A 24,897-nucleotide genomic window follows, 5' to 3' on the forward strand; every position below is an offset into this window, starting at 1 on the left:
CTGAGGTAGGAAGAGTCAAGGGCATAGGATGAAAACTGCATTGTTATATGTAAGCTGTTATCAAGACCTCGATTTTTGAGGAGTAGCAGAAGTATTTTATAAGTATGATATAATTAAAAATAGCTAAATGGCAGTTTATTCATGATTGAATGCTTCATGAACTAGAATCATAGCTAATTCATATTCTAAATCTATGTACCTGAGATTGTTACACATAATGACAGAACTGGTCCTATTGTCTCTATCTTTGCAGAAAGAGGAGCGTATATGTGGATGGGTTCTCAGTCACCCAAGGTTCAGTTAGAATACAAATGTGCACCCTTTACCAGCATTAAGTTTTGAGAGAAGGGTGACTTGTGACCGCAAGGATCTCTTTTTGATAGGATCCAAATCTGCCTGAACATTCATGTATCATATTTCTTCTATAAGGTTCTTAGTGATATAAATTCTTAGTTAAAGGCTGAGCAGGAGGTAATTTCTGCATGAAACAGGAAAATTAATGATGTAGTAATTACTTGATGACCATCTTACTCCTTTGTTCCTATTCTGCCAGGCATTGCTCCAAAGACTGGGGATGGGAATGGTATACGAGTATTCTCAAGGCCGGGAAATCTGTTTGTTGGGATGTGCAGGCAAACAAAATGGGTGCTATGGGAAGTAAAGGAAGGTCCCTAATCCAGACTGCTAATGTGAGGAGAGGTGACCCCACCACCACCACAGCTGAGGCCTAAGGTACAAATAAGATCTATCCAGGTAAAAGTTTGGCATGATGGGGGGATTAAGGGTGGAAGACAAAAAGAGGGGTATCTCAGGCAGAAAGCAGTATGCAGCTTGAGGTTGCAGCAACAACCTCGAGGAGGTTTTTGTCAACTCTAAAGTTTAGTCTGGCTAGACAGAAAAGAACAAAAGGGAGAATGACCAGAGGAAATCTGAGAATAAACAGATTATGCAGGGCCTGGCATGAGTTAGATTTTAACCTGAGGGCAGTTAGTCACACTGGTGTGTGTGGATCAGAGGTGTGACATCAGATTTGCATTTCAGAAAAGTGACTCTGGGCTGCTGTGTGAAGGAGATACTTAGAGGGTGGATGAGGGTTCCCACAGGAAACAGCATACTTATGGGGTTCGATTGAAGAAATTTAGGGAACAGCTACTTCTCTAAGTGTAGGCAGATCAAGCCAACCACAAAGGGGACAGTAGCACCCAGGAAGTGGCAAGAACAGAGCCTTTACCACACCAAGACCAGAGGGTCAAGGTAGCACAGCTGTGTACCAGGGCTTGGTGGGACCTGGAGCCAGGAATGTGGCCGCCGAACAAGCTGTGGCTCTTGAGGAATGACACTGCCAAAACCATTCACGGAAGAGGGAGGGAGGGATACCCCAACTGCCACATCCTTCTAACCTCTGATTTCCTGCCCTTACCTCCCACTGGCCTAACCCAACCAGGAGACTGATGGCACAGTAGCCCAGATGATGCAATCTGTGAAGGTCAGCCTCCTGGACATAGAAGGATGTAGAGGAGAAAACGTGCACAGGAGATTTATTATGGACTGCATGCTTGCATCCTCCACTCCCCAATTTATGTTGAAGCCCTAATCCCCAATGTGATGGTATTTGGAGGTAACTGGATTTAGATGAGGTCATGACGGTGGAACCCGTGATGAGATTATTATCCTTAGAACAACAGACTAGTCCTCTTCCACCCATATGAGGAAAAAACGACTTTGTAAGTTACGAATAGGGCCCTCACCAAGAAGAAAATCTGCTAGCACCTTGACTTTGGACTTCCCAGCCTCCAGAACTGAGACATAAATGTCCATCGTTTAAGCTACCCAGCCTATAGTATTTTGTTATGCCAGCTCAAGTTGACTAAGACAAATCTCTAGTGGTAATTCCAGCATTATGGTGGGCTGAACAGGGAGATGGCATAGCAGAGAATTGGGAAGATTTGAATGAGACCTAGTAAGTCCATCCAACTAGAGGGCTTGTTTCCAAGGGGTGATGACCACAGAAGAACTACAGACATGGTCCACAGAAGGGACCTCTTTTCCCCCTCCATGTGGGAATAAGAGAGCTCAGGAATATCTACCACCCTTTAGCACCCTCACTCCTCCTTAGGAGAGTAATGGTTAATGCAGTAGGTTAGAATCTGACATTCACAGGCCATGCTTCTCTGGATAGGTACACATGTCAGTGCTCTTAGGCAGAATGGCTTTCCCTCACTCTCTTCTTTACAACCAGCATCCACATCCTATGATGGCCTTGACCATGGGTAGAACTAATCAGCTGAGCCAGGGTCCCTCAGATGCTCTGGCTGTATATCTCACCCAGTGATCCTGGGCATGTGCTTCTGCTCTGTAGGCCAGATCTCCCCTCTAAGGGTATAATGTTAGACTTGCAGGGTTGTAGGAGGGGAGGGAGGATGTTTGGGAATTTGATCATGGTTTAGACCCAAGTCACATTTTTCGGGCCACCACCCTCAACAATAAAGTTTATAGCTTGATCTCGACTGAGATGTCCCTGGTGTCCCTTTCAATTAGTTGTGAGATAAGACAGGAAATACAATGAATATCTCCAAAGACCCCACCTGTGGGTTGTCCACATGTTATGTGATACCAGAGTCATATCGGCTTCTGACTGAACCTCCCAGAGGTTGAACATTTATTCAACTAGCAAATGTTCACTAATGTCCTGCACAACAGGTAAGATTTCTAAATGGTAGCTGGGAAGCTGTCTTTTTATCCGAAAAGAAGAGCTACATGACTGGGGGCTGCCATTCTTTTCACAAAGTGGATCAAAGGGAAATGGTTGTGCTCCAAATCAGAGGTGTGTGGTTACCACATTATATATGACTAGAATCATAAAAGCAGCTGAGTGTTCAATATATATTTGTGTGTGTAATCACTTGGATATGCCAAGTTTACTTTATGCCTGTTTTCTTTACTGCAATAGAGAGGATCTAATACAGGCCTCTATAGTGTATGAAACAGCATGGGCCCAGAGGAAGGTCAACAAATAATGTAGACCAGAAAGGAGAAAAGAGTCCAGTAAGGGATGCAGCAATTGATGATACAAAGTTCATGCCATGCATCTGGAGCTTGAAATGTTTGTAAACTTATCTTAATATAATAGCCTACCAGCCACTTTAAATTTATCCATGCCTACTTGTCCCAGAAATGATTGAGTATCCATATCATAAATTATTTGCAATTTGTAGCAACCATTCTCTTTATAAAGCCTAAATATCAAGAACCCCTTTGAGTATTATTGACAATTAAAGATGTTTAGTTCAGGTATCTCAGCACCAGAACCTTCTCTGTAATGAAAGATGTGTATTTCTACCCAAGAGCATCACATTTAGATATTCAGAAGTAGCTGATTTATAAACACCGGGGATTAGTTACAAGAAGCTAGCAATCCCAGTGTTTTTGTTTTAGCATCTTTTTGTGAAGGAACTCAGACTAAGATCTGAGTGCACGTAGTTTATTTTGGATGTGATTGCAGGAAACTGGTTGTGGAGTGAGACAAAGGAAGCAGTCAACAAAGGCTACCTTAGTCACCACTGTAACTCCTGGAGATTAATCCTGTTGAAGGATTCTGGGAGCCACAGTAGGAAACAAGCCTCAGAGTTATGCCACATACGAGGCAAGGGAGCCAACACCAACTCCCATCAGTCAATAGTTGAGGGCTCCTAGTGTATGTGTGAATCCACTGTTGGTGGATAGAGGAAGTCCTCAGGCTAAGAAGCAGGTGCTGGTGAACGGGAGTCAGGCGAGCATGCCCTGAAATGGAAGGGGCTGACAGAGTCTGGGCAGGGTACCAGGAGTGTCTGCTACATGCAACCACAGATCTTTGGCCCTCTCTACCATTATTTAGAGGGCCTGGATGGAATGAGTGCCTAGATGACACAGAAGGGCACTGGGTGATTATATTGGACCAGACCAGCAGGAGGACATAACCCACTGAGTATCCTGATATGAGTCAAGGACACTGCACTGGAGACTTTACAGCAAGACGTTCCTGACCACCTTACTTATATTCCAATGTAAGAACCCAGGGTTATCAAGAAACAGGAAGCTAGAGCCCTAAATACTCTGGTCTGACCCTGGTCTCCCGTGGTCATGTCTAAATTGTTCAGACCTGAGTGTCTCTTTTACAGGGGATTTCATGTGTTTGGAAGGATTCTTTCTCCTAAGCCTGTTGTCTTAAAAGTACCCTGATTTCTCAAGCAAATATCAATCCATAATACTTGGAAGGAAGGTTCTCTTGGCTCCTTATGCACTTCACCCTCCAAGTTTCCCAATGCTGGATCCTAATCTAGAGAATCTGTTCCTTATGGTGCAAGTTACGTGAAACCAAACTTAAATGAATGTCCAAAGATTGACATCCAAACAATGCTTCTCAAATTGTGGTTCTGAGATCCCCTGCCCCAAGAGCTGGAGGAATTTGTTTAAAAGGTGGATTTGGGGACTCCATTCCACACCCATTGAATCTGAATCTGAGTCTCTGAGAAGATAGCTGCACCTATTTTTTTTTTTTTAAAGAAATTCCATTTATTTTTGGCTATTGGGGCAATGTCATCTTTTCAATATGAAGAAAAGCAAGTTTAACACATAGAAATCTCAAATGTAGGATAGAATAAAACCAAGTGTAGGGGCAGGAGAAGCAACAGCAGAAAGAAGATATGAGATGTTGCAGAAAAGATGGAGGAGGCTTCCCCTCTCCTCTGGGGATTGACTCAAAGGCTGATATGGCAGTATATACCACTACATAGTCAGGGATGTTAATTCCTTTTCAGGGGTAAGAAAAGGTGGAGATTAGGACATTTCTGGAAGCTTAGGGACCAGAGATGGTCTCTTGTCCCCACCTGATCCCCTTTCTCTAATCTGAGATGTGCTTGAAGAGCTCCTGGATGGCCATGTTGTTCCCAATAGAAACAGCAGAAGTTTTCAGACCACGAGATGGAATGTCATGTACTGTGTTTTTGATGTTGTTGGAGATTCATTCCACAATATAGCTGCTGCTGTTTTTTGCAGATTAAGCATTTGCTCATTGACCTCTTTCATGGACATCTGACCACTGAAGATGGCAGCCATGGGAAAGTATCATCCATGGTGGGGTTCACAGGCAGTCATCATGTTCTTGCCATTGAAGATCTGCTGGGTAAACTCAGGCATTGATAGAGCTCGATACTACTGGCTTCCATGGCTGGTGAGAGGGGAAGAGCTAGGCATAAAGAAATGGAGATGTGGGAAAGGGACCATGTTGACTGCCAACTTCCAGAGGTCAGCATTCAGCTGTGCAGGGAAGCAAAGGCAGGTGGTGACACTGTTCATGGTGGCTGAGATGAGGGGGATCATATCCCTGTAGGTTGGTGTGGTCTGCTTCAGAGCGTGGGAGCAGATGTTATAGAGGGCTTCGTTGTCAATGTAAAATGTGCTGTGTGAATTTTCTCTCAACTAGACAGAGTGATATTATAGGGTTCAACCACGGTGTCATTTTGGGTGAAGGCACAACACTGAAGATGTTCACAATGCAATCAGGGTACTCTTCTCAGATCTTGCTGATGAGAGTGTCCATTCCAGAGCCTGGGTGCCCACTCAGCGAGTGGGTCACCTAGAAGACTTGCAGGCAGTCACAGTTCTCTGCCTCCTTCCATAGTGAAATAGAGAAAGAAAAGAAAATTATGATTACCTAAAATTGCTGTTTAAGCTGAAATAGGCTTTTGGTAACCACACTGCCCCTCCCCGCAACCCCAAAATGTTGAGGCTAAGAAAGAATATTAACTGCTTCACTGTGAAACATTAGCCATGTCTCTGCTCTACATGTTTTGTAAGTTCTGTAAGTTCCTGTTTTTCTTGCCGCGTAGCACAAGGTAACAAGACAGATAAGTGTGAGCTGCAAACATGTTTTCTAAGATGTAAGACCTGTCACATGATTAACTGCTTTTGTTTGGGCTTCTGTAAGCCCAATTCCTGCTTCACCTTTTTCCCGCCTCAAGATACTTAAAAGGGCCTGTCCCTCTCTGGTCAGGGCTCAGACTTCCTGGATGCGAGTCCACTGAGCCAGTGTACACCTTAATCCTCCTGTAACCCTATTGGTCTCTCTAGTTCTGATTTCCCAGTACATTTTCTGGGGGCTCATCCGGGATTGGAGATGGCAAATTTTGTCTCCTTTGCTTGTGGGATTGGAGCCCAGGCTGGGGCAGACCCAAGACCCTAGGCACCAACGGGAAAACTTCAGCCCAGAGAGGAGATCAACTCTCCCATGTCCTGGTGCCCTTCCCTGATAGTGCAACAGAACCAAAAAAGTGGCTGCAGGATGATTCCAGGAGCAGTGTGCATTCTTCAGAACCACAGTAAGGTTTGGGGCCCCAAGACGGGACCCCTCGCATAAACACAGAAGGGGAGACTGATTGCCTCCCAGTGTTTAACTACTAGTTTGACATAGAGGGGCTGAGAGTGGAGAGGATGGCTCACCGATTCGGATGAAGCTTACACCCCCACTGACACACGACATGAGAGAGGCTTGCTAAGTTGGCTTAGGAAAGGAAACAAAAACTGAAGGTGGTGAGAGTGGCTTGCCACCCCAATTAAGGAACAGGTACTGGGAGTGAGGAGGTGTGTGAAAGTGTGTGAAAGAGACAGTTCCAGGAGGGACCATTGCGGCGTGTGATGTGGGGAGGCACAGATCTTAGTGTTGACTGTGTGCCCCGAAGCAAGTGTGTGACTGAGCAGGCCTAGGCGGATCTGCATATGGCTGATAGGAGCTGCCTTATGACTGCAGCAGTCGTAACAGGAATAAGGTACTGTCCTAGCTAAGTGGTGCCTGAAACTCCCATAATAGGAACCAGTCAGATCAGTCCGACACAAAAGGCTGAGTGACTACGCATCATAAAGGGAGGAATGGGAGGAAATTGTCAACCTACTCCATTGGAGTGGATGTCAAAGAATTTTAAGAAAGGTTTTGGAGGAGATTATGGAGTTAAAGTGACCCCCCAGTGGTTGAGAACTCTCTGTGAATTAGAATGGCCTTTTAATGCAGGTGGCCAGCTGAAGGAACAATAGATAGGGAAGCAGTTGGCCATGTATTTCGGGTGGTAAGTGGAGTCAAGGATAGCCTTGGCATCCAGATCAATTTACATACATTGACTCCTGATTAAATGTGGTCCAGATTCACCCCGAATGGCTATAGCCTTGTTTGGCAAACTATTGTAAAGCCTTAGTGGCCCAGGATGAGCTTAAGGTGATAGAAAAGCCAATTATGCCAGGGACCTCAGAAGAAAAGAAAAAGTAAGAGGAGAGCCAGGAAAAGCAGGTCCTACAAGCACCTCCAGAGGAAAGAGGTTCCTCCCATTATGTTCCAATACACCTGCCCTTGTCAGGGCTAGGACAGGGTACAGAGCAAATGGCCCTTGAGGAATCAGGCTCAGAGGAAAGCAAGTCTCCAGCATCACCCCACAGAGGAGAGCCTGAATCCCTGCCCATGAAAGCTAAAGAGGGAAAACAAGGTGATGTAGCAAGCCACCTCCAGTCTGGCAGCACCCGAGTCTTACAAATGCCCCTCTGTGAGACGTGAGCACGAACTTATAATGACCAGGCCAGGTTGGGGGAGGGCAGTGGATTTTCATCTACCAGCCCTTCTCTATGACAGACCACCTAAATTGGAAACAACATACTTCCTCCCATATGGAGATGCCCCAGGCTCTCATAGACTTGATGAGGTCCATTTTGCTTACTCATAACCCCACCTGGCCAGACTGCCAGCAGCTCCTTCTGACACTGCTTAATACAGAAGAGCACTGGAGAGTGACACAAGCAGCTCTCTGGTGGTTAGAGAACAATGTGCCAGGTGGCACAAATGATGTCCTGCATTATGCCCAGGAGCTGTTCCTAGAGACAGATCCTAACTGGGACCCAAATGAGGCAGGGGAGCTCCAACACCTGCAAGGGTACCGAGAAGCACTGTTAAATGGAATAAAAGCAGGTGGGAAGAAGGCCATGACAATAGGAAAGATTTCAGAGGCCCTACAAAAGGCTAATGAAAGCCAAAGTCAGTTCTACAAGAGGCTCTGTGAGGCATACTGGCTCTATACTCTATTTGATCTGGAGGCTGTTAAAAATCAGCACATAGTGAATACCTCATTTGTTGGCCAGGCACAAGGTGACATTAAGCAAAAGCTTCAAAAATGGGAAGGTTTCACAGGCATAAATGGTACTGAGCTTATAGAGGTGGCTACCAAGGTGTATGTCAACTGTGAGCAACAAGAAAAGAAGGAATCTGAGCAGAGGATTAAGAAAAAGGTCAAGCTATTGGTGGCAGCCCTGGTTGAGAAACTGGCATAATGAGGGGACGCAGTCGTGGTCGTGAAAGAGGTCAGGCTAGACCAAGATTTGAAGGCCAGATTAGGCTGGAGAGGGATCAATGTGCACTATGCAAAACGGACACTGGAAGGATGAATGTCCACAGAAAGATAGAGGAAATAGCTGTGACCAGGGAATATGGCTAGAGCCACCAGCTGCCAGCCATTGTGTTCTAAAACCAGACGCTCACCTGATAGCCTGCAGCCTTTGCTAGGCTTATGAGGACTGAGGCAGACCAGGCTCTATTTCTTCAAGCCCCAGGAGCCTATGGTCTTAGTAGAGGCAGGGACCAATGGATGGACTTTATGGTAGATACAGGAGCTGAATATTCGGTAGTGACCCAACCTGTAGGGCCACTATCCAAGAATTATACAACTATTATTGGGGCAACCAGAATGTCTGAAAAAGAGGCCTTTCTGTCTGTCCAGGAGGTGCGTTATTGGAGGATGGGAAGTCAGCATAAGTTTTCTGTACCTCCCACACTGCTCAGTCCCCTTGCTAGAAACAGACTTACTCCAAAAACTACAGGCACAAATTTCCTTCGGGCCACAAGGAATCATATCCTTAAACTTCAGTCAGCCAAAGGCTATGGTGTTAACCCTCACACTCCCAAAGGCCAAGGAGTGGAGACTCTATGCAGAAGTACCACTTAAGCCAAGACTGCCAGAACCTCTTGAAATATATGGGCTAACTACTAAAATACCTGGAGTGTGGGCAAAGGACAACCCACCAGGGCTGGCTGTACATCAGGCACTAGTCCTAGTAGAGCTAAAACTGGAAGCCTCCCCAGTACGAGCTCACCAATACCCAATTTTCACAGAAGCCATCTGAGGTGTTCAAAAGCATATAGACCAGCATTTCAAGCACGGAATCATAGTTAAATGCAGGTCACCTTGGAACATTCCTTCATTGCCAGTTCAGAAGCCGTCTGGTAACTACAAGCCAGTGCAGAATTTGTGTGCTATAAACTGGGTTATGGAGATAATCCACCCAGTGGTGCCCAACCCATACACCTTAATGGGATAAACACCAGCTAGTGCAACCTGGCTTATTTGCTTAGACCTAAAAAATACATTCTTTTATCTCTAGCTGGCACCAATAAGCCAGCCTATGTTTATATTTCACTGGGATGAAACACAGCACACTTGGACAAGGCTCCCACAGGGGTTCAAGAATTCCCCTCCAATCTTTGAAGAAGTGCTGGCATCACATCTCAGAACTTTTGACCCAACTAATGACAAATGCATCCTGCTGCAGTGCATAGACAATCTACTTGCAGCCCCTACTTGGGTGGACTGCCTACAGGGCACTAAGAAGCTCCTCCGCCTTTTGTAGAAAGCAGAATATAAAGTATCTAAGAAAAAGGCACAGATCTGTTCAGAAGGAGTCAAATATCTAGGTTTTGAAATAAGTCATGGGAAACATGAACTTGACAGTGAACGAAAGCAGGGCTGTGTGGTGACTTCTCACCCCAACCACCCGGCGTCAAGTAAGTTTTTAAGAGCAGCAGGTTTTTGCCGCATTTGGAGTCCAAACTTCTCACTTATGGCAAAACCCCTATATGAAGCCTCAAAGAGGGGAAAAAGGGAGTCCCTCCTTTGGGAGGCTGACCAATAAACCTTTTTTTTTTTTTTTAAATTTATTTATTATTATACTTTAAGTTGTAGGGTACATGTGCATAACGTGCAGGTTTGTTACATATGTATACTTGTGCCATGTTGGTGTGCTGCACCCATCAACTCATCATTTACATCAGGTATAACTCCCAATGCAATCCCTCCCCCCTCCCCCCTCCCCATGATAGGCCCCTGTGTGTGATGTTCCCCTTCCTGAGTCCAAGTGATCTTATTGTTCAGTTCCCACCTATGAGTGAGAACATGCAGTGTTTGGTTTTCTGTTCTTGTGATAGTTTGCTAAGAATGATGGTTTCCAGCTGCATCCATGTCCCTACAAAGGACACAAACTCATCCTTTTTGATGGCTGCATAGTATTCCATGGTGTATATGTGCCACATTTTCTTAATCCAATCTGTCACTGATGGACATTTGGGTTGATTCCAAGTCTTTGCTATTGTGAATAGTGCTGCAATAAACATACGTGTGCATGTGTCTTTATAGCAGCATAATTTATAATCCTTTGGGTATATACCCAGTAATGGGATGGCTGGGTCATATGGTACATCTAGTTCTAGATCCTTGAGGAATCGCCATACTGTTTTCCATAATGGTTGAACTAGTTTACAATCCCACCAACAGTGTAAAAGTGTTCCTATTTCTCCACATCCTCTCCAGCACCTGTTGTTTCCTGACTTTTTAATGATTGCCATTCTAACTGGTGTGAGATGGTATCTCATTGTGGTTTTGATTTGCATTTCTCTGATGGCCAGTGATGATGAGCATTTTTTCATGTGTCTGTTGGCTGTATGAATGTCTTCTTTTGAGAAATGTCTGTTCATATCCTTTGCCCACTTTTTGATGGGGTTGTTTGTTTTTTTCTTGTAAATTTGAGTTCTTTGTAGGTTCTGGATATTAGCCCTTTGTCAGATGAGTAGATTGCAAAAATGTTCTCCCATTCTGTAGGTTGCCTGTTCACTCTGATGGTAGTTTCTTTTGCTGTGCAGAAGCTCTTTAGTTTAATGAGATCCCATTTGTCAATTTTGGCTTTTGCTGCCGTTGCTTTTGCTATTTTAGACATGAAGTCTTTTCCCATGCCTATGTCCTGAATGGTACTACCTAGGTTTTCCTCTAGGATTTTTATGGTATTAGGTCTAACATTTAAGTCTCTAATCCATCTTGAATTAATTTTCGTATAAGGAGTAAGGAAAGGATCCAGTTTCAGCTTTCTACTTATGGCTAGCCAATTTTCCCAGCACCATTTATTAAATAGGGAATCCTTTCCCCATTTCTTGTTTCTCTCAGGTTTGTCAAAGATCAGATGGCTGTAGATGTGTGGTATTATTTCTGAGGACTCTGTTCTGTTCCATTGGTCTATATCTCTGTTTTGGTACCAGTACCATGCTGTTTTGGTTACTGTAGCCTTGTAGTATAGTTTGAAGTCAGGTAGCGTGATGCCTCCAGCTTTGTTCTTTTGACTTAGGATTGTCTTGGAGATGCGGGCTCTTTTTTGGTTCCATGTGAACTTTAAAGCAGTTTTTTCCAATTCTGTGAAGAAACTCATTGGTAGCTTGATGGCGATGGCATTGAATCTATAAATTACCTTGGGCAGTATGGCCATTTTCACGATATTGATTCTTCCTATCCATGAGCATGGTATGTTCTTCCATTTGTTTGTGTCCTCTTTTATTTCACTGAGCAGTGGTTTGTAGTTCTCCTTGAAGAGGTCCTTTACATCCCTTGTAAGTTGGATTCCTAGGTATTTTATTCTCTTTGAAGCAATTGTGAATGGAAGTTCATTCATGATTTGGCTCTCTGTTTGTCTGTTACTGGTGTATAAGAATGCTTGTGATTTTTGCACATTAATTTTGTATCCTGAGACTTTGCTGAAGTTGCTTATCAGCTTAAGGAGATTTTGGGCTGAGACAATGGGGTTTTCTAAATATACAATCATGTCATCTGCAAAGAGGGACAGTTTGACTTCTTCTTTTCCTAACTGAATACCCTTGATTTCTTTCTCTTGCCTAATTGCCCTAGCCAGAACTTCCAACACTATGTTGAATAGGAGTGGTGAGAGAGGGCATCCCTGTCTTGTGCCAGTTTTCAAAGGGAATTTTTCCAGTTTTTGCCCATTCAGTATGATATTGGCTGTGGGTTTGTCATAAATAGCTCTTATTATTTTGAGGTACGTTCCATCAATACCGAATTTATTGAGCGTTTTTAGCATGAAGGGCTGTTGAATTTTGTCAAAAGCCTTTTCTCTATCTATTGAGATAATCATGTGGTTCTTGTCTTTGGTTCTGTTTATATGCTGGATTATGTTTATTGATTTGCGAATGTTGAACCAGCCTTGCATCCCAGGGATGAAGCCCACTTGATCATGGTGGATAAGCTTTTTGATGTGTTGCTGAATCCGGTTTGCCAGTATTTTATTGAGGATTTTTGCATCGATGTTCATCAGGGATATTGGTCTAAAATTCTCTTTTTTTGTTGTGTCTCTGCCAGGCTTTGGTATCAGGATGATGTTGGCCTCATAAAATGAGTTAGGGAGGATTCCCTCTTTTTCTATTGATTGGAATAGTTTCAGAAGGAATGGTACCAACTCCTCCTTGTACGTCTGGTAGAATTCAGCTGTGAATCCATCTGGTCCTGGACTTTTTTAGGTTGGTAGGCTATTAATTATTGCCTCAATTTCAGAGCCTGCTATTGGTCTATTCAGGGATTCAACTTCTTCCTGGTTTAGTCTTGGAAGAGTGAAAGTGTCCAGGAAATTATCCATTTCTTCTAGATTTTCCAGTTTATTTGCGTAGAGGTGTTTATAGTATTCTCTGATGGTAGTTTGTATTTCTGTGGGGTCGGTGGTGATATCCCCTTTATCATTTTTAATTGCATCGATTTGATTCTTCTCTCTTTTCTTTATTAGTCTTGCTAGTGGTCTGTCAATTTTGTTGATCTTTTCAAAAAACCAACTCCTGGATTCATTGATTTTTTGGAGAGTTTTTTGTCTCTATCTCCTTCAGTTCTGCTCTGATCTTAGTTATTTCTAGCCTTCTGCTAGCTTTCGAATGTGTTTGCTCTTGCTTCTCTAGTTCTTTTAATTGCGATGTTAGAGTGTCAATTTTAGATCTTTCCTGCTTTCTCTTGTGGGCATTTAGTGCTATAAATTTCCCTCTACACACTGCTTTAAATGTGTCCCAGAGATTCTGGTATGTTGTATCTTTGTTCTCATTGGTTTCAAAGAACATCTTTATTTCTGCCTTCATTTCGTTATGTACCCAGTAGTCATTCAGGAACAGGTTGTTCAGTTTCCATGTAGTTGAGCGGTTTTGATTGAGTTTCTTAGTCCTGAGTTGTAGTTTGATTGCATTGTGGTCTGAGAGACAGTTTGTTATAATTTCTGTTCTTGTACATTTGCTGAGGAGTGCTTTACTTCCAATTACGTGGTCGATTTTGGAGTAAGTACGATGTGGTGCTGAAAAGAATGTATATTCTGTTGATTTGGGGTGGAGAGTTCTATAGATGTCTATTAGGTCTGCTTGCTGCAGAGATGAGTTCAATTCCTAGATATCCTTGTTAACTTTCTGTCTCGTTGATCTGTCTAATGTTGACAGTGGAGTGTTGAAGTCTCCCATTATTATTGTATGGGAGTCTAAGTCTCTTTGTAAGTCTGTAAGGACTTGCTTTATGAATCTGGGTGCTCCTGTATTGGGTGCATATATATTTAGGATAGTTAGCTCTTCCTGTTGAATTGATCCCTTTACCATTATGTAATGGCCTTCTTTGTCTCTTTTGATCTTTGATGGTTTAAAGTCTGTTTTATCAGAGACTAGTATTGCAACCCCTGCTTTTTTTTGTTCTCCATTTGCTTGGTAAATCTTCCTCCATCCCTTTATTTTGAGCCTATGTATGTCTCTGCGTGTGAGATGGGTCTCCTGAATACAGCAGACTGATGGGTCTTGACTCTTTATCCAGTTTGCCAGTCTGTGTCTTTTAATTGGAGCATTTAGTCCATTTACATTTAAGGTTAAGATTGTTATGTGTGAACTTGATCCTGCCATTATGATATTAACTGGTTATTTTGCTCGTTAGTTGATGCCGTTTCTTCCTAGCCTCGATGGTCTTTACATTTTGGCATGTTTTTGCAATGGCTGGTACCGGTTGTTCCTTTCCATGTTTAGTGCTTCCTTCAGGGTCTCTTGTAAGGCAGGCCTAGTAAGAAAATCAAAAAGGCCTGCTTTCAGTCCCCAGGGTTGGGACTGCCAGATCAAACCAAGGGCTTCTTTCTATATGTCCATGAATGGAAAGGAATGGCTATAGGGGTCCTAACTCAAATTATGGGGTCGTGGCATCGACCTGTGGCATACTTATCTAAACAACTAGAACTGTTGGCACACTTATCTAAACAACTAGACCTGTTGGCACTAGGCTGGCCTCCTTGTTTCAAAGTGTTAGCCGCCACAGCTCTGGTGTCACAAGAGGCTAACCAATTGGCCGTAGGACAAAAATTGATTATTCAAGTGGCACACACAGTTACCACCTTAATGGATCAGAGAACATCATTAGCTATCATCAAACCCAAGAATGACTAGATATCAAGGACTCTTATGTGAAAATCCTCACATCATTATAGAGACTGTAAATACACTAAACCTAGCTACTCTGCTGCCCATAGACCAAAACTCCCCCTACCTCAGTATTACTGTGTGGACGTAGTAGATGAGGTGTTCTCCAGCTGAAGGGACTTAAAAGACCACCTCCTTCGTGGCCCAGATGCTGAGTACTTCATGGATGGAAGCAGATTTGTCTCAGACAGGGTCTGTTGAGCTGGGTATACAGTACTGACATGGGATTCCATGGTAGAGGCACAGTCTCTACCCACCAGGACTTCAGCTCAAAATGCAGAACTGATGGCTCTAACAAGGGTCCTGCTGTCAGCCAAAGGAAAAGTGGTCAATATTTTTACTGACTCTATGCCTTTGCCACATTACATGTCCATGGAGCCATATATTTTTTAAAAGCATAACATCAAAAAAGGACACAAACATAAAGGGTATAGATATAGGAGACAGAAAAAATAATGGCCTCCTGAGAGAATGAAGTACCATGGCCCAGCCACCTGGGCAGAGGATGAAACATGGGGGTATCATACCTCCATTTATGTGATAAATTGTATCATATGGTTACAGGCTGTTCTTGAAGTTATAACCAATGAAACGTCAAGGGCCTTGAATTTGCTGGCTGTGCAAGCCACACAGATGAGAAATGCCCTTTATCAAAATAGGTTAGCACTAAACTACCTCCTGGCCTCAGAAGGAGGAGTATGTGGGAAGTTTAACTTAACAAATTGCTGTCTAGAAATTGATGATAATGGACAAGCTGTCATGGAAATCACTGCTAGGATGCAGAAATTAGCTCATGTTTCAGTTCAAACCTGGAAAGGCTGATCTCCAGACTCCCTTTTCAGAGGATGGTTTTCATCTTTCAATGGATTTAAAACCTTAATAGGAGGGTTTATGCTTATCCTTGGCAGATGCTTAGTACTCCCTTGTCTTCAGCCTCTTCTATTCAGGAGTATACAGTCAACTGTAGAAGCAATTGTGGCCAGACATACTACCACCCAAATAATGGCCTTAACTAAATATCAGCCTCTACCCAAGGAAAAATATGTGCCAACCCAGGAAGAAACAAATGATAGTGGTGCCTTCTATTAAAATCCATCTATAAAAGGCACCAAAGAGGGGAATGAAAGAAAATTATTATGATTACCTAAAATTGCTGTTTAAAGTTAGGCTGAAACAGGCTTTTGTTAGCCAGCCCCCCCATGCCTCCCTGCCCGCCCACAATCCCTCACCAACCAAAGTTTAAGTTAAAGAATATTAACTGCCTCTCTCTGAAACATTAACCATATCTCTGCTTTGCTTATTTTGTAAGTTCTGTAAGTTCCTGTTTTTGTTACTGAGCAGCTGCAAGGTCACAGGCAGACAAGCACGAGCTGCAAAACATGTTTACCTTTTCTAAGATATAAGACCTGTCACATGATTAACTACTTTTGTTCTTGCTTCTGTAAGTCCACTTCCTGCTTCACATTTTTCTCACCTCAAGACACTTAAAAGGGTCTGTCTGTCTTTGCTCGGGGCTCAGACTTTCTGGATGCAAGTCCTCTGAGCCATTGTACACCTTAATAAATCCTCCTGTAACCCTTTCTATCTCTCCAGTTCTGATTTCCCACTACAGTACCACATCCAGGATGGAATCAACCAGCTAAGCCCCTTCTGTGTAGTGGCCTTTGGCCCAGTTGTTGCCAGCCCCAGACTGCCCAGAAACAAAGTTGTCTCATCTAAAGATCTGGCCAAAAGGACCTAAGCAAACAGAGTCCATGGTCCCAGGTTCTAGATCCACCAGGATGGCATGAGGAACATACTTTACACCTGTGGCTTCATCATAGTGCACAGAGATGCGGTCCAGCTGCAGATCGCTGTCCCCATGGTAGGTGCTGGTGGGGTCGATGCCATGTTCATCACTGATCACTTTGCAGAATTTGGCACTGATCTAGTTGCCATAGTGACTGGCCTGGATACGCACGATTTCCCTCATGGCTAAAATTTAATTTTTTTGTTCACCTCAGGGTATCTATGGGGCAAGAAAACATGTAATTTTTTTTTTCTCTGTTGGTCACAGGCTAGAGGGCTGGAATGTGCCACAGAGGCTGGAGCCAGCAAGGTGTGAACACGGCAGAGGAAGGTTGAGAGGAAGAAAGCAGCTACACCTTTAAGAAGCAACCTAGATGATTTTAATACATGACCTAGACTCGTGGTTCTCAAATTTTGCTACACATTTGAATCACCTGGAGCACTCCAACTCCCAATGTTCAGGTCACACCCAAAGCCAATTAAACCTTCTGGCTAATGTCCAGATCTCACTCCTGGATTTTGGCTTAAGACTCCCCAGGTGATTTCAGTGTTCAGCCAACTTTGAGAACTAGTGACCTGACCTATAGCTAGTAAAGATAAAGCAGTTACATGATTGACTTTGAGAACCTCGGTTTTCTCAGACATTAAAGAATTTTTGAAAAACAGACCCTTCTTTCCTTCTGGCCTTAGAAATCTTATTTAAGATTTTCAATTTATAGGTGAGGAAGCTGAGTCCTAAAAGGTAAAACTGAAGTGGCTAAACAGCTAATTAAATTGATATTTCTTTTTTTATTCAATATAATAAGTGTTCTTAAAAGTTTAGTGCCAATATTCAGTGTTTAAGTCATTGTCAGATGGAAAATCAGTTTTGTGTTACCCTAATATTCCAGGCATCTCCAGTGCATGATTTTAAAAGTATTTTTAGGCCAGGCATGGTGGCTCATTAGCCAGGCGTGGCCGTGCATGCTTATAATGCCAGCTACTTGGGAGGCTGAGGCAGAATAATTGCTTAAATGCAGGAGGTGGAAGTTGCAGTGAGCCAAGATAGCACCACTGTACTCCAGCCTGAGTGACAGAGCAAGACTGTCTCAAAAAAGAGTATTTTTATGACTTTATTCTTGTACATTTTTCTCAATTTCTAAAAACATTTTAATATTTCAACATCCTGACTAATCTCCTTAAACAATAACAGCAGAACTTTTGGCAAAAATTTGAAAAGACATATATAAAATCCACAAATAAGAGTTAAGTCCTCCAAACCATATAATCATAAAGTCACAGGCTTTTAATAATGAGCAAAATAAACACATACAAAATTTTGCATATACATACATAGTACAAGGCTGAAGTATATTGACATTTATCTCAACATTTGCAAGTATATAAAATATTGGAAGCCCTGGCCAAGGCAATCAGGCAAGATAAAAGGCATCCAAATGTAATAGGAAGAGAGGACATCAAACTATCCCCATATGCAGATGATATTCTGTATCTAGAAAACCCCACAGTCTCAGCCCAAAAGCTCCTTGAGCACATAAACAACTTTAAAGTTTTGGAATACAACATCAATGTACAGAAATCAGTAGCATTCAGTTACCCTAACAGCACCCAAGCCAAGAGCCAAATCAGGAATGAAATCCTTTTGATGACTGCTACAAGGAGAATAAAATACCTAGGAATATAGCTAGCCAGGGAAGTGAAAGATCTCTACAATGAGAACCATGAAACACTGTTCAAAGAAATCAGAAGACACAAATGGAAGAACATTTCATGCTCAGGGACAGTAAGAATCCATATTGTTGAAATGGCCATACTGCACAGAGCAATTTAAAGATTTGATACTATTATCAATCTACCAATGACATTCTTGACGGAACTAGAAAAACCTATTCTAAAATTCATATGGAACCAAAAGGAGCCTGAATAGTCAAGGCAGTCCTAAGCAAAAAGGACAAGGCTCAAAGCATCATGCTATCTGACTTCAAACTATGCCAAAGGGCTACAGTAACCAAAACAGCATGATATTGATATAAAAATGGACACGTAGATCAATGGAATGGAATATAGAGCCCAGAAATAAGGCCACACACCTACAACAATCTGATCTTTGACAAAACTGACAAAAATAAGCAATGGTGAAAGGACTCCCTATTCAATAAATGGTGCTGGAATAACTGGCTGGCCACATGCAGAAAATTGAAACTGAACCTCCTTCCTTATACCATATATAAAAATCAACTCAAGATGGATTACAGACCTAAATGTGAAACATAAAACTATAAAAACTCTGAGGACCTAGGAAACACCACTTTGGACATAAGAATGGGCAAAGATTTCATGACAAAAATGCCAAAAGCAATTACAACAAAAGCAAAAATTGACAAGTGGGTCCTAATTAAACTAAAGAACCTCTGCACGGCAAAAGAAACTATCAACAGAGTAAACAGGCCACGTACAGAATGGGAGAAAATATTTGCAAAGTATGCATCTGACAAAGACCTAATATCCAGAAACTACAAGGAACTGAAACATACAAGCAAAAAGCAAACAATCCATTAATAAGTGGGCAAAGGAAAGAACACTTCTCAAAAGACATACATGAAGCCAACAAGCATATGAAAAACTCCATATCACTGATCATTAGAGAAATGCAAATCAAAACCACAATGAGATACTAGCTTACCATCTCACACCGTCAATATGGTTTTTTATTTTTATTTTTTATTTTTTGGGACAGGGTCTCTATCGCCCAGGCTGGAGTGCAGTGGCACGATCTCAGCTCACTGCAGCCTCTGCCTCTGGATTCAAACAATTCTCCCGCCTCAGCCTCCCAAGTGGTTGGGATTACAGGCGTGTGCCACCATGCCCAGCTAATTTTTGTCTTTTTAGTAGAGATGGGGCTTCACCATGTTGGCCAGGCTGGTCTTGAACTCCTGACCTCAGGTGATCCACCTGCCTCAGCCTCTCAAAGTGCTGGCATTACAGGTGTGAGCCACTGCACCCAGCCTTCAGCATGGCTATTATTAAAAAGTCAAAAAATAACAGATGCTGGTGAGGTTGCAGAGAAAAGGGACTGCTTATACACTGCTGGTGGGAGTGTCAATTCGTTCAACCATTGTGGAAAGTGGTGTGCTGGTTCCTCAAAGAACTAAAGACAGAACTATCACTTGACCCAGAAATTCCATTACTAGGGGTGTACCCAAAGGAATATAAATCGTTCTACCATAAAGATACATGCACACGTATGTTCATTGCAGTAAAATTCACTATAGCAAAGACATGGAATCAACCTAAATGCCTATCAGTCATAGTTTAGATAAATGTGGTACATTTATACCATAGAATATTATGTAGCCATAAAAGAATGAGACTGTGTCCCTTGCAGGAACCTGGATGGAGCTGGAGTCCATTATCCTTAGCAAGCTGACACAGGAACAGAAAACCAAATACCTCATCTTCTCGTGAGAGCTAAATCATAACACATGGAAACATACAGGGGAACAACAAATACTAGGCCTATCAGAAAGAGGAGGGTAGGAGGAGAGAGGTTAAGAAAAAACAACTGTCAGATACTATGCTTAGCATCCAGGTGCTGAAATAATCTGTACACAACACCCCCAAGTGACAAGTTTACCTATATAACATGCCCATGGACCCATGAACCTAAAATAAATGTTAAAATATTATTTTAAAAAACCATTATTGACTATAATGCATACATTTTGGGATTTGTATGTTTATTCTCATAGCTATGTGTATTTTTCCCCACATGGAAATTAAAAAGAAACTGAGAAACTTTTTTTTTTTTTTTGAAAAGTTCATGGAATGTCATAAGGTAACGCTCAAGAACTTAAATTGTTAGTGAAATAACCTCAGTTATTTCCCTTCACTTCAGTGCACATCTTACCTGCAAATGAAGATGTTCCCACTCCCAGGGAGGGGTGAGGCCAACTCCTCCCTACAGCCAGCACAGACATGATTCTCCTCGTGTGCAATATGGCCACATTAGAAACCCAACAAAATCAGTATCATCCAATCAAATATACCAAGGAACCATCAATGGGTTTTAGTATTGGTATCTCATTTTCAACTTTGGATTTTAGAAAACTAATATGAAGAAAAAAAACTATCTTTTTAAAAAGAAAATTATAGGCTTCCTATAGGAGCTGTTTGCCAAAATGTAAAGGTAATTGAGTTGCACTGAAACCAACCATTGCTTAGTTTGATTTTTCCTGGAGCCAATAATTGTTTGCTTCATGTACTATAAATTCTTATTTTTCTTTATGCTTCAAACCTCCCAGGAAAAAATAAATACTCAAGGTGAGTCTGTATTCTTTCCATACATAGGTTTGGCCTACCTTAAAGGAAACCCTCACCTGGGACATTGCTTGTAGAAATACTGAAGCAGGCAGGGCAAGGCATTCTTGCAAGTGTGCAGCACTTTCTGCCTGAAGGGCTGCTTTTCTGAAACCATCTCCTAATTCTGGCTCCTATACTCTGCCATGCAATGAGAGGGCTGATCTTTCAGACATATGCCTACAGCTTGGAGCAGACCAGGTTAGAGACTTGGGACAGGTGGCTGGAAGCCCAGAACTATATGGCCAGTATGTGCTCCTGGTAAGATGTAAAAGTTATCTCAGTTCTATGCTACTTTATTCTAGAGTCTCATGTTTATTAGCTTCATTTTCCTCCTCCTCTGATTTCCTGGGCAATGGGGTCTGTGTCAACAAAGGTCCAATCAGGAAAAAAAAACACTCCAGGTACTTCGAGAAGGGGGGATTTAACTTGGGGTGGGTCTCAGCTGCTTTGCTTCTGGGCACTTACGGTGGGGGGCGGGGTAGGGCACGCCACCTCCTGAGGTATGCACCCAGGGCATGTATACTAGGTTTTCCATCCTAGAGATACCCAAGTTCCTGGGTTCTAGCAGGAAGGGGAAGAAGAAAATCCTCCTCTCCAACTCTAGAACAGTTCTCCTGGGCCCAGAGGCTCAAGAGCCTTGCTCTGTGTATCAGTGTCTCCTGAAGAGCAGGTCTGACCACTCGCTCTCTGTTGAGGCTGGACAGGACTTAGACCTCAGACTACCTTTGTTACACTTTCTTCTTGAATTTTCCACCCCAACCAAAATTGCTTCCCCAAATTACAAAGCAAAAATTCCCATCCTGTATCTGTGCATGTACATAGGTACCTTTGGGAGTGACAGAGTGAGGCATTGTCTGTACGATGGGCAAGGCCCAGCTGAAGCAACAACAAAAACTATACAGAAAAGATCAGTATTAGTATAGGTATATATAAAAATGAAAATCTCAAACCCCCTTCCTCTATCATAGATCTGTTTACATGCCCATTTTCTTCCTATTCTCTTGACCCCCTGCACCTAAAAAAGTTAAGTAGACCATGCTTACTAGTCCCCAAGGCCATACCTCTCAATCCCAAATGCATAGCCAAGAGGCCGAATGTTGCTTTAAGCTCCAGTACAATAAAGCCACCAGAAGCTTGGGAAGGTCCCAGGATTCAAAGAGCCATTGGCCTTTTAGTTATTGCTATAAAAGAAAATACTTCAACATTTAACAGGTTAAAACAACAAACATCACTATGTACCCCATAAATATGTACAATTGTGTCCATTTAAAAAGTTTTTAGTTTCTAAGGATCAGAACTTCAGGAATAGCTTAGTTTGGTCCTGGCTCTGGAGGCTGCAGTCATGGTGTTGACTGGGACCTCAAAGCATCCAGGCCTGAAGGATCTGTTCCAAGCTCACTCACATGGTTGTTGGCAGGCCAGTGATCCCAGAGGGAGAGAGAACCCGAAACTGAAGCTGCAGTGTCTTTTATAACCTAATTTCATAAGTGGAGTGCCATCACTTCTGCTGCATATTGCTCACACAGACCAACCCTGGTACAAAGCAAGAGGGGACTACACAAGAGCCTGAATACCAGTAAGTGGGGATCATTGAGGACCATCTTGAAAGCTGGCTGTCATGTCCTCTGACACCTCCTACCCAGCTTTTGCAAAGAGTAGTACCAGAGCGGGAGGTCCTATTCCACTTAACAATCAGCAGTAATTGCTTTTCATTCAGTTCCTGTTCCTTATCCTCCTCCAGGGATCATTGTGAACTGAAGGGATGACTGACATTCTGGGATCCCATGGAAATACCACCGAAAGCTATTAACTATAATCATGGCAGATCAAGTGAGTACATGTGTAGAATTTGGGAGTTAAGCACTATATTGGAAAGTTGAGGTCTTTGATGTATAGCTGGTCTAGGATCAAAAATTGAGTTTGGATCTTGGCCTGTATTGGAAGTTTTAGGGTCAGGGGAATGTCTCACTCTGGGACATTAGACTGGAAGTGGCTACACCTATGATAAGGCCTTGCATATTAACCTCATTCCAAATAGAGAGGGGCAGGGCTCTCATCTGGGCCAAGAGCAAGTATAATTCAAAAGAAGCCCTTTAATCTTTGGTGGATGTAATGCCTTTTGGCTATCACAACTCCTCCTCCCTCCTCTCAAAATATATATATATATTCTCAAATGCTGCTCAGGAAATTTTTGCTTCTCCTGGGGAGCTATAGTTCTGATGTTGCAGGCAATATAGTAGAGAAAGGAATTTTTATGCTTCCTTTGGAATAGTAAAATCAACCAAGGCCTAGGGAATCCAAAGGCTAAAGTAAGACAAGATTTTGCAGCATGTGGAGCAGAGGTCCTGATGTATTTCATTGGGTTTCTGAAGCATGAACTAGGGGCAGTCTAAGATACCAGAAAAAGTCAAAGGTCTTTTTCCTATTCCTTCACTCAACAATCAACACAGAATACTACAGGTCACTACAATGTTGTGGGGATTTCTCCTCACACAAAACTAGTCAATTATCCAGCAGACACAGGCTGGGTATCCTTTAATTCAATTCTGATGCTATCTATCTGGAGATAGCATCAGATACCACAGGCTGAGGGCTCAGTCCCACAAGACTGCCCCCTGCTTCAGGTATCAGCTGCAAGTAGGTTGCTGCCTACACTTCTGACCAACTGGCTATGTAGCAGGAGTTCTCACAAGCCCCTCCTTGGACTTGATAAATTTTTTAGAGTGGCTCATAGAACTCAGGGAAACACTTACATTTGCCCATTTATTATAAAGGATATTACATAGGGTACAGGTGAACAGTCAGATGGAAGAGACACAAAGGCGAGGCATGTGGGAAGGAGCTTCCATGCCCTCTCTGGGCAACATCTTCCAGGCACCCCTGTGTGTTGAGTTTAGCTATCCAGAAGCTCCCTGACCTTGGACCTTCTGGGTTGTTATGGAAGCTTGTTTATAAAGGCATGATTTATTACATCATTGTCCATTGGTGATCAACTCAACTTTCAGTCACATTTCCCTCTCAGGAGGCTGGGGATGGAGCTAAAAGTTCCAACCCTCTAATCCTGTCATGGTCTTTCCAGTGACCAGCTCCCAACCTTGAAGCTACTTAAGTGACTCAGCCATCAGTCATCTCATTAGTATACCAAAGACACTTCAGAAACTCTGGAGATTCCAAGGATTTTAGAAACTATAGATGTATATGTATATGTCTGGAAACTGAGAAAAAGAGCTAAATATATATTTCACAGAATCACAGTTGGCTTCTATAGTTATTCAAGTTGGACTTCTGAAAGGCTTAAGAGAAGCAAATGGTAAAGGTCAATGAGGTTACTGGACTTCTGCTATGTTGAAAAATATTTTATATCAGGATAGGCTAGATTGTACTATAGTAACACAACCCCCAAATTTTGGTGGCTCAAAGTTTTTTTTTTTCTCATACTTTGTGTCCATAAGGGGTTGACCTGAGTGTTCTACTCATTATCACTCAGGCTGGTGAAGCATCTATTTTGAACTTGCCAGGTCATAATGCCCATAAAGAACACTCTGGAGAGCCTCCTGCCAAAAACTAAATCCTCAGTCCTAAATAGACATTGTTTCCAGTCATTTCTACTCATCATTTTGGACTTAATGAGTTATGTGATCCCAACCAACCAGGAACCAGGAAATAGGTTTTTTTTTTTTAAATATGTGCCTGGAGTGAAGGTCAATATTGGTGAACAGCATTATTAAAGACCACAATTGGCATCCTATGAAACTTAAGCTCAGATTTTCTCTTCTTTTGCTTTGTCTACCTCAATTCCCCCAGATAGCACTGCATCTGTGTTAGTGTCTGTAGCTGGCAACAGCAATGTGAGGCTAGAGACAGTAATATATGCTGTGTTCTGGAAACATTATGCTTGTTTAGGAAATGCTATGGTTGTGCCTAGATGGTATAGGTCTAGAACTGGTGCTATGACATCCATAGGTTCTATCTACCATTTATTTGGAAGACTACCCTTAGGAAAAGTGGAACAGAAGAGACTCAAGGTTGGAATTTAACAGTGAAAGTGCTAAAATAATTCCATCCCCTCCAGTGGAAGACATCCCAGGATACTGCCACTGGAGAAGGGCCCACTCTTCCAACGCTGCCTGGTGCCAGGTACTTAGGGAGTATGA

The 24,897-nt window shown here is 42.6% G+C and overlaps 1 pseudogene; it reads right to left on the minus strand.

Moving 5' to 3' along the window:
• Positions 1-4,573: 4,573 nt before the first annotated feature.
• Positions 4,574-16,568, minus strand: LOC719632 (tubulin beta chain-like; annotated as a pseudogene).
• Positions 16,569-24,897: the final 8,329 nt, after the last annotated feature.

Source organism: Macaca mulatta, chromosome 4 (genome assembly GCF_049350105.2).
Source record: "Macaca mulatta isolate MMU2019108-1 chromosome 4, T2T-MMU8v2.0, whole genome shotgun sequence".
NCBI lineage: Eukaryota > Metazoa > Chordata > Mammalia > Primates > Cercopithecidae > Macaca > Macaca mulatta.